At 47.9% G+C, this 13,088-nt stretch overlaps 1 long non-coding RNA gene across 1 annotated transcript; it reads right to left on the bottom strand.

Moving 5' to 3' along the window:
• Positions 1-520: 520 nt before the first annotated feature.
• Positions 521-12,015, bottom strand: LOC111093480. Its single transcript, XR_005382018.1, has 5 exons — positions 11,856-12,015; positions 3,554-3,619; positions 2,481-2,819; positions 1,910-2,237; positions 521-646 (listed from the first exon to the last, which is right to left on the bottom strand). It is a non-coding gene; the product is annotated as an uncharacterized LOC111093480 (long non-coding RNA).
• Between the last annotated feature and the right edge of the window lie 1,073 nt (positions 12,016-13,088).

Below are 13,088 nucleotides of genomic sequence, written 5' to 3'. Positions count from 1 at the left end.
CCTAGAGACCAGAAGGAGATTTAAGAGGTGAGAGGGCAGAGGGACGGGGCAAAGGGCAGCTTTTGCTGCTGCCGAGGCTCCATTTCAGGGCAACCACAACAGTAGCACATAGAGGAAGGGGAATCCAGATTCATCCAGAACGTGGGGGGGTCTGTGCTCTCTCCTACTCAGAACCAGGGGGCAGGGTGTGGGGTGGGAGCTCAGGAAGGGGAGCAGGGGCCAACCAGGCTCCCTCACATTCAGGTGGCACCTCTCTGCCTCCACATCTGCAAAACGGGAGGGACATATCCTCCCGGATCCCCACCGAGGGACAGGTGAGAGGATGTGCGTGGGAAGTCGGGGCCCCTTGCCCACCTGCCCGGGGAGGTTTCCCATCACCGGGTGCCGGCCTGGCCCTGCCCAGTGACAGGGGCCAGAGCGGGCTCCCCGCACCCCAGGTGTTAGATTTTATGAGGAACCCACTTAGAGAAGCAGAACTCGAAGGGCTGAAGTGGGTCAGGAAATGAAAACGTTTATTGACCTTTTACATGTAATTTTACAGATATCCTGAAGCAAGCGGGGGGCTGGCGGGGTGCCCGCGTCATTGTTACCTGCATGAAGGCTGTTTGCTGTTGCACGGCTTCCCCGGCAGCCTCACCGAGGGCCCCTGGACAGAAGATGGGGAGACAGCACCGAGCCCTGAGAAACCACGGGGCTCCCAGGCCAATAAGCTAGTGCACACTTGGCCTGATGAGCCTCATCGCGTGCTGTCCCAGGCACCTAAGAGCAGACCGAGCAGCGGGCGGAGGGCGGCGGGCAGGAGAGGGCCGGGCCGGGTGTGGGGCCCGCACCCCCTGCACAGGTGCATGTGCGGCAGCAGCAGGTGCACGGGCTGGCACGTGGAGGGCGGGTGGCACCAGGGCTCCGATCAGCAGGCCGAGCTGCGAGGCTTTGTCACCACCCATGGATGGGTTGAGTGACGCTGGGCCAGAGACTACATTTCTTTGAGTTTCAGCTTCTTTGTTTTAAAAAAATGATAAAACGGGGACACCTGGGTGGCTCAGTGGTTGAGCATCTATCTGCCTTTGGCTCTGGGCATGATCCCTGGGTCCTGGGATCGAGTCCCGCATCGGGCTCCCTGCATGGAGCCTGCTTCTCCCTCTGCCTGTGTCTCTGCCTCTCTCTGTGTCTCTCATGAATAAATAAATAAAATCTTAAAAACAACAACAACAACAACAACAACCCAGTGATGGAGATGCTCTAAAAGTGAGTCACGGTTGTGGCTGCATGACTTGGTAAAGTCACTAAAATTTACCCATGACACGCTTAAAATGGTGGATTTCATGTGATGTAAGTTCTACTCGATAGGGACGCCCGGGTGGCTCAGTGGCTGAGTGTCTGCCTCCAGCTCAGGGCGTCACCCCAGGGTCCCGGGATCGAGTCCCGCATCGGGCACCCCGTGGGGAGCTTGCTTCTCCCTCTGCCTGTGTCTCTGCCTTTGTGTCTCTCATGAATAAATAAAATCTTTAAAATAAAATAAAATAAAATGGCAAATTACTCACTTGCCAGCCTTGCATTATGGGCTCTAGAGCGGCGCATACTCTCTGCAAACTGTTATGTGAGAATAAAACACGCAGCCAGCCATCGCTGCTCTGCAGAGAGGCTTTGAATCAGCTTAATTATTATCAAGTGTGAACCAAGATTCTGAAAGCTAAGAAGTGGCCCTTTCCTGAAAGCAGCCTTTCCCCAGGGTGTCACTGAGGTTCTGATTGGGGCTGGGATTCCTTCCTCTTTGGTGAAGCCTTCGGCCCCCTTGTTAGGATAATATTTCTTTTCTTTTTTTTTTTTTTTTTAGGATAATATTTCTAAACGCGTCAAAGAAAACACTCTGGATTGCAGAGTAAATCAAGTTCCCTTGATACCCGCTTACCAATTTTAAAACTGTGTGTTCTTCTTTTTAATGCATTTTGTAATAAGATCTCCCGGCAGTTCTGACGACCATTCTACAATTTCAAAGTAGCCACGGGCGATCGGTGCGGTTTTGAGATCGCTGGGACAAACCGAAGGTCACATCAGAGTGTATCTCTAATCTGTGACCGAGTCCCGGGTCTGTCCCTGGCGTTTGCGTCCATTCGCTGTCGCAAGAAGTGCTGATTTTCAGGTAGAGATCAGCGAAAATAAAAATATCTCTATCTTCCTGTGCAAGTTCCCGGACCCCCTGGATTCTCTGGGAGAATGTGGACTCCTGATTAAAACCCCTCAAATAAAAAAAAATAAATAAAACCCCTCAAATGAGAGCTTACCTACCAGGATGGCCTGGCTGGCTTCCCACAGCTGTGCGGCACGTCCCTGTCCCTCACCTACGTCCCCCATCCCTCCTCCTCCCTCCTCCTTCCCCCTCCTCCTCTCTTCTCACCTCACCATCTCTCTCTCTCTCTCTCTCCTCCCCCTCCCTCCCCCCCTCCCTTCCTCCCCACTGTGTTCCCAGCCTCACACCTCACCTGGTTCACGTAGGCCTCGGTAAATATTTCTGACAGTGAATGAAGTCCTCCAACCACAGGCACGAGGGCAGCTTCCGTCGGGGGCCCAGTCCTGTGTACTGTGTTGAGAAAAAAAGGAGCTCCGCCCGAGTCCCTGCCTTCTAGAAACTCGGGGGCTTGTGTCTGCGGGAAGCACAGTGTGTGTGTGCAGGCGAGCGGTGTGGACGCAGTGCTCCCCGAGTCTTGGCTCCTCCCCGAGGGCCGGCTGTCCTCGGTCCCGGCCCCTCTGCACCCCGGGGCCACCTTCCCGGCCCTGACCCTTGCCACGTGCTGGTGTTTCCACTCCTCCATGTGCCCGGCCTGCAAACAGAGGGAAGAGCCTCTCTTGGGTGAATCCTGCCCTCCCAGCTTCCAGGACAAATCCGCAGAGCTCACGGGCTTCCCCCTGGGCCCTTGAAGTGTGTTCCTGACGTCTCATTTCCGTGAAAGCTTACCCAACTGGGGAGGGGATTGAATACACCAGGACCCCAGAACCACACGTTCCTTTCTTCTCACTGGAAACTTTGGGACTTTCTCTTGTGTTTTGGTTGGCTGATTGGTTTCCCCTCCAGCTTCCCAGGGCCAGGAGCACGCTGATGTGCTGGTACTGCTGGGGGCCCAGGCTGATCCCAGGGTGACCCCAGGCTGATCCCAGGGTGACCCCAGGGTGATCCCAGGGTGACCCCAGCGTGAGATGTGGTCAAGCCCACACTGCTCAGTTAGGAGGCAGTTCTGGCTTCCTGTGGCGTTTGGCCAATCTGGGACCTTGGAGTATGTTTTCCGAACAAATGTAGGACTCCCCTCAAGGGACTCACATGGTGAAGGCAAGAGAAAAACACTGTGGGTCAGGGAGTGAGGGCATTTCTCTGGAGAGCCTCCTGTCCATTGCCATGGGAGCGGGGACGGCAGACAGGCCAGAGGAGCAGGGGCTGGACAGCTCGGGCCGTTGTGACGAGGCGAAGACACAGACCATAGACTCGTCTGAGAGCATTATCAGGTCTAACTCTTGTTTGAGAAACGAGGAAGGCAGGATTCTGAGAGGTTAAGTGACTTACCCGAGGTCACAGGGCGGAATCTATGGGCCGTAATCCTGTCCTCTTCCGATACTCTCTGCGTAATTTCTGATGAGGTTAATGTAGAAATGGAATGAATTGGAAAACCAACTTCCAAATCCTCTCCCTCTAACCTTTGGCTCTACTGCCCTGGACAGACCTTTTAAAAGGGCCGTCACCGCACAGCAGAATGAACTCGAATGTCATCTTTTGTGCCTTTTTCCTTGGAGAGTGACCCAAGCGACAAGTAGTTTGGCCCCGGGGTTGGTAGGATCATGGAAGGGTGAGTCACACGGAGAGGACAAGGGAAGGGGTGTGTCAGACACGAGCCAGGGACATTTAGAGAGAAATGCTCAGAGGGAGAGAGAAACTAAAGTCTGTGTGGGAAGGGCAGGACAGAGGAACAAGTGCAGCCAATGGCAGGGACGTGGGAATCAGCTCCTGGTGGGAAGTCGGCCCTGGGGCCGCTGGTTCAGGGGGGAGTCAGGGAGACCTCCACCCAGCCTTCCACTTGCCAGGAGAACCACGTGACGGGATGAGCACTGGGTGTTATTCTGTATGTTGGCAAATTGAACACCAATAAAAATTAAATTTATTATTTAAAAAAAAAAATAAAAACCACAGTTCCGCGGAGCCAAAGTAGTGGGTTCTCCACTGACGCTCTCAGGATCCAGACCGCAGCTCTCCCAGCACCCACAGGATCTACTCTAATCCTTTGAACCAGCCAGACACTGAGGAAATCAAAGCAGCACTGGAAACACCAGCAAGGGGCTGAGAAGAGATGCCAGGGGCGAAAGGGCTCACTTGGCTTGGAAGTGAGTTCAGCCAGGAACAGACCGGGGGCGGGGGGGGGGGGGGTGTCTTGCAGGTTTTAGAGAGGAGAGCATTTTGCGTAGCCTGCTTACCCCTCTTCAGGAGTGTCCGTCCTCAGGACTGGCTAGGTACCCAGGGGGGCCCAAGCAAAATAAAAACGCAGGGCCCCGGCTCAAACATTATTCAGAATTCCAGTACGGCAACAGCACGCTTTTGAACCAAACACAGGGCCCTTCTGTGCACGGGGCTCTGTGTGGCCGCGTGGGCCATCGGCCCGGGAAGCCGGTCCTATCTGCTCTAAACAGTCCAAGATGGTTATTCTCGTTTCAGGCCGGACAACCAGTCATCCACATGGATTTAAATGGACTCTACGTTTTTTTTTTGACTCTGCATTTTTTTTTTTTTAAGATTTTATGTATTTATTCATGAGATACACACAGAGAGAAGCAGAGACACAGGCAGAGGGAGAAGCAGGCTCCCTGCAGGAAACCTGGTGTGGTGGTGTGGGCCTCGATCCCGGACCCTGGGATCATGCCCTGAGCCAAAGGCAGATGCTCAGCCGCTGAGCCCCCCGGGTGCCCCTTGACTCTACATTTTGGATGACTATACAGGTATTGGATACATTGCAACAACAGAACTATTTTACCCACTTAGGAAATGTCAGAATTGAGCTTTCTACCAGGGCAACCAGATTTCTGCCATTCACCATGTGAGCATCGGTGATCTGATGCCAGATAGTGACCCTGTTATCTGGCCTAGCCCCATGCAGTTCTCCCCGCCTTCCTTGTGGTGCTAAGGACGTATCTTTTCCAGGGCCTTTAAAATAGTCCAAAGATAAAAAAACAAAAACAACAACAACAAAATAAAATAGTCCAAAGATGCTCTCTATCTAGGGTTGCCACATATGATATAGGACACCCACGTAAGCTGAATTTCAGATAGACAGCAAATAATTCTTGGTATAAGTATGTCCCGAATATTGCTTGGGACATACTTATGCTAAGAAATCATTGGTTACTTTGCTGAAATTCAGGTTTTTGTTGGTTATCTTGTATTTTTATTTGTTAAATCTGGCAAACTCTGTCTCCAGTGCATTCTTAAGACACTGGGACTTTAGGGTGGTAGCTTCCAAACCACTGATGTGGATCTGGAGACCCAGGTGGGCTGACGGGTCTGAGTGATGGTGAGTAAACCAACTACGGGAGCTGTTAGGCTGCGGGTCTGTAGTACCTTCCTCTGGCCGCTGTAACGAAGTCCCACAACCGGGGTGGCCTAGGATGAGAGAAGTGTGTTCTGTCTCAGTTTCGGGGAAGCCATGGCTGTGCCCTCGATGAAGATGCTGGGAAGGATGCATTCCAGGCCCCTCTCCCCACTTCCGAGGGCCTCTGACATTCTGTGACTCGGGGAAGGTGCAAGTCGAATTTTCACACAGCATCCTCTCTTCTTCTCCTCATGTTGTTCTTCCTTTTCTGCGGGTCTATGTCCCAATTACCCCTTTTTATGAGGACACTGGTCATATTAGATTGGGGTCTCACCTAATGACCTCACCTTGCCTTGCCTGCTTCTGGAAAGACCCCATTTCCAAATCAGGAAACATTCTGAGATATCATGGTGTCTTAGTCCATTTGGGCTGATTTAATGGAACACCACAGACTGGGTGGCTTATAAACAATGGAAATTATTTCTCACTGTCCTGGAGGCTGGGAAGTCTGAGATTAAGGTGTGGCAGGTAAGGTGTTTGGTGAGAATCCACTTTCTGGTTCATAGATGGTGCCTGTTGCCGTGTCCTCACAGGGCAGAAGGAGTGAGGAGCTTTCTGGGGTATCTTCTTCTTCTTCTTCTTCTTTTTTTTTTTTTTTTTTATAGATTTTATTTATTTATTCACGAGAGACACAGAGAGAGAGAGAGAGCAAGAGAGGCAGAGACACAGGCAGAGGGAGAAGCAGGCTCCATGCAGGGAGCCTGACGTGGGACTCGATCCCCGGACTCCAGGATCACGCCCTGGGTGGAAGGCGGGCGCTAAACCCACTGAGCCACTCAGGGATCCCTGGGGTATCTTCTTATAAGGGCAGTAATCCCTTCAAGAGGGTTCCTCCCTCCTGACCTAATCACCTCCCAAAGACTCGACCTTCTAGTACCATCACATTTGGTATCAGGGCTTCAATATGTGAATTTGGGGGGGGGGTGTGCATATCCAGCCTACAGTATAGGTCTTAGGACTTCAGCATATCTTTTTTTTGGGAACACAATTCAACCCATAACACGGTCCCAGGACCATCGAGGGCCTTTCTGTTCTTAAATTTGTATTCAGAGGCCTGGAGAACCTTTCTACCTGGCCTGTGAACAATCAGCCGCGGTAAATCCAGAGGTGTCAAGTGATAGAAACACAGCTCATCAGACAACAGGCACAGAGAGGGCGGGAGCTGTCGATAGAGGGGCAAGTGTGCATCTGCTCAACGCTCCAGCGGTTGTGCGGACTTGGGGAAGTTTTCACATGGGATGGCCAACATGCACGCTTACTTCTGCAAAGTAAACATTTCTGGAAATGCTTGCTTCATGGAAGCAGCCCACGCATTTTGCACAGAATGTTACACAAGCTTTGGAAATCATGGGTGGAAACTGTTTGCAAAATCCTTTGGAGCCTTATAACAAATGTTTGCCTCGGTCTTGAAGCCTAAAACAAACAACCTTTCTATTTCAAAAACGTTGGCTAACGAGAAAGACATTTCTCGCTGAAAGGGACGGAAGACAGTGCCATCATTGCCAAAGAGGTATTGACCACACATCACGTTGGTAAAGCAAAGTCAGCCTGGGACTCTCATCACATTAGCTGCTTTTATCAGAAACAAGGGCGATAATCCTTTGTTGAATAGACGTGATGATCATTTTAACAAGCATAGACTTCTGATGTCTGGGTCGGTTGTATTAAACCAAAGGTCACTGTGAAAATAGTCAAAGGAAGCCCTGGCTAGGGTGAAGGACAATTTGTAGCAGATAAATATCTGGTTTCCATTAGTCCTTTTTCTTCTGCTTTCCAGTGAGAAGAGGTGGGACGCCAAGCCCATTTTGGCAGGCTGAAAAGTTGTGTGAATTTTCGAAGGGACAAACAGATATAAAATGGCTTTTAAGAATACTTACAGGGGCACCTGGGTGGCTCAGTCAGTTGAGCATCCGACTCTTGGTTTTGGTTCAGTCATGATCTCATGGTGGTGAGATGAAGCCTTGCATCAGGCTCTGCACTCAGTAGAGAGTCTGCCTGAGAGTCCCTCTCTTCCTCTTCCTCTGCCCCACCTCCCGTGCTCGTTTTCTCTCTCTGTCTCTCTCTCAAATAAATAAATAAATAAATAAATAGAATCTTAAAAGAAAGGAATATTTACAAAAGAGGCTCGTAGGTGGCTCAGCTGGTTAAGTGTCCAGCTCTTGATCTTGGCTCAGGTTTTGATCTCACGGTTGTTGAGATTGAGCCCTGCATTGGGCTCTGCGCTGGGCGTGAAGCCTACTTAAAAAAAAAAAAAAAAAAAAAAAAAGAATACTTACAAACATTATGACTTTGAAGCTTGGGGGAATCCTATAGATCAGTGCCGTCCGAGAGAAATGTAATGTGAGACCTCTCGTTACCTAAAATATTGTAGTGATGTAATGAAGTTAATTTTAATAATATAGCTTATTTATTATATCTGCCAGATATGGTTATATCACCATATATTCATTTTTTTGATTAACCTTGGCATGTTTATTAATTGAGAAAATTTATTAATCTCAGCAAATTTAAAAAAATTTTTTTATTGGAATTCAATTTGCCAACATGCAGAGTCTCACTCCCCACCGGCCTGGACCTGCTGAATCAGCATCTGTATTTTAACCGGATGACTCCCACGCATGTTGGCTCATTGCAGTTTGAGCAGCTCTGTTGCAGACTTCACCTCTTCAGACCCTTGGGGCAGGAGCCTTCTGCACAGAGAGAAATGAGAAGGTATCTCTTTCCCTGTGGCTTGACCGCAGACCTGCAGCTGCTCTCCTGTCCCCTAGCTTCTCGTTGCCCTGGGCTTGGGGTCCCTGCTGATCCTGCTGCCCTGCACATGGAGTGTGCAACTGCTCCCATCTCTCTGGGGGTGGTGCCCTGAATTGCTGCACACAGCAAAAGAGAAAAGAAACGTTCAATTCCTTCCTCTAGAAATTGGGGCTTTGGAAGGCCCTGCTTTGGTTCAGGACGCTCAGCAATGGACAGTTGATTGCTCTTAGCCCTGAGGCAGGAGGGACAGTGTTCACTGTCATATAAAAAACTGTGCTTGTGTCGTAGGTCAGAGGAGCCAGCTTTTTTGTCGTATCTGGGTGAAGTCAGGGGGTGGGTGGGTCATCCAAGCTTTTCTCCTACTTTCTGGAGAATAATACTCTTCCTGCAGTTTAGATTCCCATTTAGAGGATCCGTATAAATTGCAACTCCATCTTGTGAAATTTATTGGCTAGCTTGCCTCAGTGCTGTGACTTCGATTCATTCCCCTGCTGATCCCGGGGTAGATGTGGTCACAGCAAGACATGCCTGTGGTTGGGACGTGAAGCTTGGAGGGGAGTTGCCACAGTCTCCTGTTTGAGGGGATTGAGTGCGTAAATAGGAGGCCTCCTCAGATGCCAGAAGGGAACATGCTAGGCTTGCATGTGAGTGTGGGCATTCATTTTATCCCCGTGCCTCTGGCTAAGGGGAGCCAGCTGGGACTCCAGTGGCAAAGGCAAAAAAACTTTGGAGCCTACTTCCTTGGTGGCAAGTCACTTTAGCCTCTTGGCATTTCTATTTTCCCATCCATAAAATGCAATTGACAGCCCTAGAGGGTGGTTTGTTGACATTGGAGAAGACATTTGAGAGGCTCCCGGGAGGGAAGGAATGAAGTATAGCTTCTGGGAATAACACATGTGTGCAGAAGAGATATGGAGATGTTGGGGTGATGATCTCTGAGCAGGAAATCCAAGAAATTCCCAAGGTGAGATTTAGCCAGAGAGGTCAAATCATCCATAGGCAATATAGAGACAAAAAGAGGAGGGGTATCTGGGTGGCTCAGTAGGTTAAGCATCTGACTCTTGATTTGGACTCAGGTCATGATCTCAGGGTCCTGAGACTGAGCCCCTCACTGGGCTCTGTGCTCAGTGGGGAGTCTGCTTGAGGATTCTCTCTCTCCTTCCCCTGCCCATCACCCCTGCTCACACACTCTCTCTCTCTCTTAAATGAATAAATAAATCTTTTTAAAAAGAGGAAAAATAAAATAAAACCACAAAGAAACCCAAGAGATTATGGAGAAAGATATTTAGCCCTATCATCACAGGTTATACATGACTCAATGGGAGTGGAAAAAACCTGCTGGTAGCTACATTCACATTTTGAGCGCTTCTGGAGATTTCTAGGCTGGTGGGTGATGTACACCCTTGCTCCGATCTCGATCAACATTCCTTTTACATGCCTCTTTAAGAAGGTTCCTAAGAAGGCAGCGGCACAAAAACTCCACTGGGAAACAAATTCCTTGCTTGTACAACGCAGCACAACTCAGGGTCTTCGAGAAAAGGATTGCCAGAGGCAGTGCCGCCGGGCTTGGCCCACCCATACGGCAAGGGCCAGAGGTCTGATTTTCCCTGGACACAGGCACAGAGGATGTGGACTCCTCTGGATTGCTATCTTTCACTAAAACAAGAGGTAAAACGTCCAAGTCAACTCTGGGATAAAAGTTTCTAGAACTTTCTAATAATAATTATTTACTAATTACCTAATAGTTTTTATAGGCTCTGTTCTTTAGGGCACTTGCAGGTAGTCAAACATGTGAAACGATTGGATTCTTTTATTTCTCTGGTAACACGGAATGGAATTCTGGATGCACAAATATATCCTTGATTCTGTGATACGGTGCCTTATGTAAAACGTTGCATGATACGCTCACCATCTCTCACCAGACACAGACTTTTAATGCACCATGGGATGCATTCGCCCTTCCTGAGAGAATGGTACCCACACATGGCTGAAGACTGAAGAGCGTTAACTTCAAATGGCTCAGAGTTCATCTACTCTTAAAAATTAAAGTAAATAGCTATTTCCCCTCATTATCTAACTTACCCATGCCCTTGGAGAAAGCTGGGAAATTAGAGTGTAGAGTAAGGGATGAAATTTACTGTAACAACCCCACCAACCAACATAGTCACTGTGGAATGTTTTGGTAGAGAACATACTGATTTGTATAACTGAAAATTATTTGTAAGCACGGTTTAAAAACTTTTATTATGGGGGCACCTGGGGGGGCACAGTTGGTTAAAGCACCTGACTTTTAGTTTCAGCTCAGGTCGTGATCTCAGGGTCATGACTGGAGCCCTGGGTCAAGCCCTGTGCTCAGCATGGAGTCTACTTGAGTTTCTCTCTCCCTCTCCCTCTACCCCTCCTGCTATTGCTCTCTCTCTCTCTTGAAATAAATAAATAAATCTTTAAAAAATTAAAAACTCTTATTATGGAAATTTAAAACCATGTACCAAGTTAGAGCAGTTTATCATGAGCTTGAAGCATGGGACAACTCTCAGTATCTGGCCACTCTTGTTCCGAAGCCTCTAACATCACCCCCCAGACCCCCAACCCAAATTATTTAGAAGCACATTCCAGGAATTATATAATTTTATCTCTAAATACTTCAGTACGTATCTGACAGATAAGGAAAAGATGAAAGCCTTAAAAACAAATAATTCTAATAAAGCCACAATATAATCTCATCTAAGAACAATAATTTTTAGGTATTACTAAATAGCCAATGTTTACATTTCCTTGATTGTCTTGTGAATTTTGTGTGTTTTTTAACAATTTAGTCAAAGTGGGCACTCAACCAAGTTAGTTCATTGAGATTGGTCTGTGTGTCTCTCTCTTATTCTGTTGTAATTTATTTATTGAAGAGACCAACACATTTACCCTGTAATTTTCTAGAGTTTGATGGAATCCCCATGATTTTGTCTAACATGTCTCTTTAGTCCTTTTTCTATCCATTAATGCTTAGATGCAGAGGTTTGGTCAGATTCGACTTGGTTTTTGGGAGTGTTAACACAACTATATAGATGTTGTTGGTCCTTCACCAGGATACACTTCATGTCAGATTTTCTATTTTCTTGTGATTATTATTGCCCAGATCCATTAATTCACTAGGAGTTTTAAGATGGTATCAGTAGATCATTTTTTCCTCTGTTTATTAATTGTTAATTCTTTTTCTCATCAATTCTTTTATTACTCTGCAGTTTCCATTGTGGAGGCAAAGGACAATAAAGGCCAGATTCATTTTCTTTGCCAATTTTCAAAGTAGTGATGTGTTCAATACCATCCTCCAATCGTGACCAATGAGCTTTTTGATATTATTATGAACTTAGAGATTTAATTTAATGCTCACATTATTCTTTAAGATTGACTCCTGATTTCTTTCGACGTGTTCCTAGAAATTTTTGGTAGCTTCCTTATTTTCTGGATGGTAAGTTTTACATTTACCTTGAGTGCTTTCCTGCTCTGACCTGGGATCAGCCATTCAAACAAGGAGCCCTTGGACTTTTTACATGGGAAATGGTATTTAGAGACCACAGTACAGTACTGTGGGTGCTCAGTGCTAGGTTTGATGACTGTTTCTAGGCCTTCTCAGTGAGCAGCATGTAGTTTCTTAAAGATAAGACATATTGTGAACTCATACTGATACATTATTTTATGTCATATGGTTGGGCAGGGCGTGGCTGGATGACTCCTCTGTTCCAGAAGGCAAGGACAGAGGTCCCTCAGTGGTATTCCGCTGGTGGGTGTGTCAGTCTAGAGGGCTCTAGGGGGCTTCATTCTCAAGTCTGGTGGCCTGAAGTGGATGCTGGAAGCATGGGCTCAGCTGGGGCTCCTGAGAAAAGCATCCTCAGGCTGGCTGGACATCCTACATGGTAGCTCCGGGCTCCTGAGAGCATGCTCCCAGAGGCTTCTTGGATGTTGCAGAAGTCTCAGGATGTCATTTCCATCACATTCTGTGGGTGAGGCAGTTCTCTCAGGCCAGCCTTGGTTTAAGAAGATGAAAGCCAGGGATCCCTGGGTGGCGCAGTGGTTTGGCACCTGCCTTTGGCCCAGGGCGCGATCCTGGAGACCCGGGATCGAATCCCATGTTGGGCTCCCGGTGCATGGAGCCTGCTTCTCCCTCTGCCTATGTCTCTGCCTCTCTCTCTCTCTCTCTGTGTGTGTGTGTGTGACTATCATAAATAAATAAAAATAAAAAAAACTTCTATAAAAAGATGAAAGCCAGAGTCCACCTCTTCACATAAGGAATGTCAAAGACTATGGGGCCATCTTCAGTCTACCATTGAAAACTTATGGTTTTGTGCTGACAGCTACCTTTTTGCTCATGCCTGCATATAATATCTGGAGTCTCCCATTCTATTTTTGCCTCTAGTCTGAGGACTCCTTAAAATGAGCAATATTGAAATCTGCGATTAACCTCTTCTTTCTACTATTTTTTCAATTTCCTTCCTATTTCCATCATTGGACTTGAGGTAACAATCAGAAAGCTTAGTCTACCTTATACACACCTCCCATCATTGCACCACTTGTTAGAGCTGTCCTGCATCTCCCTGTCAGAGTGTAACGCCATCGCACACCAGGCTTTTATCATTATATCCATCTTTTATTCTCAGCTCCACAGGGGAGGATTTACCACTCAGCACCAGTCCTTATGTCCGTGCTTCTCCACTCTGGATA

This window comes from Canis lupus, chromosome 31, assembly GCF_011100685.1.
Source record: "Canis lupus familiaris isolate Mischka breed German Shepherd chromosome 31, alternate assembly UU_Cfam_GSD_1.0, whole genome shotgun sequence".
NCBI classification, from domain to species: Eukaryota; Metazoa; Chordata; class Mammalia; order Carnivora; family Canidae; genus Canis; species Canis lupus.
This window is presented reverse-complemented; position numbering and strand designations above follow the sequence as displayed.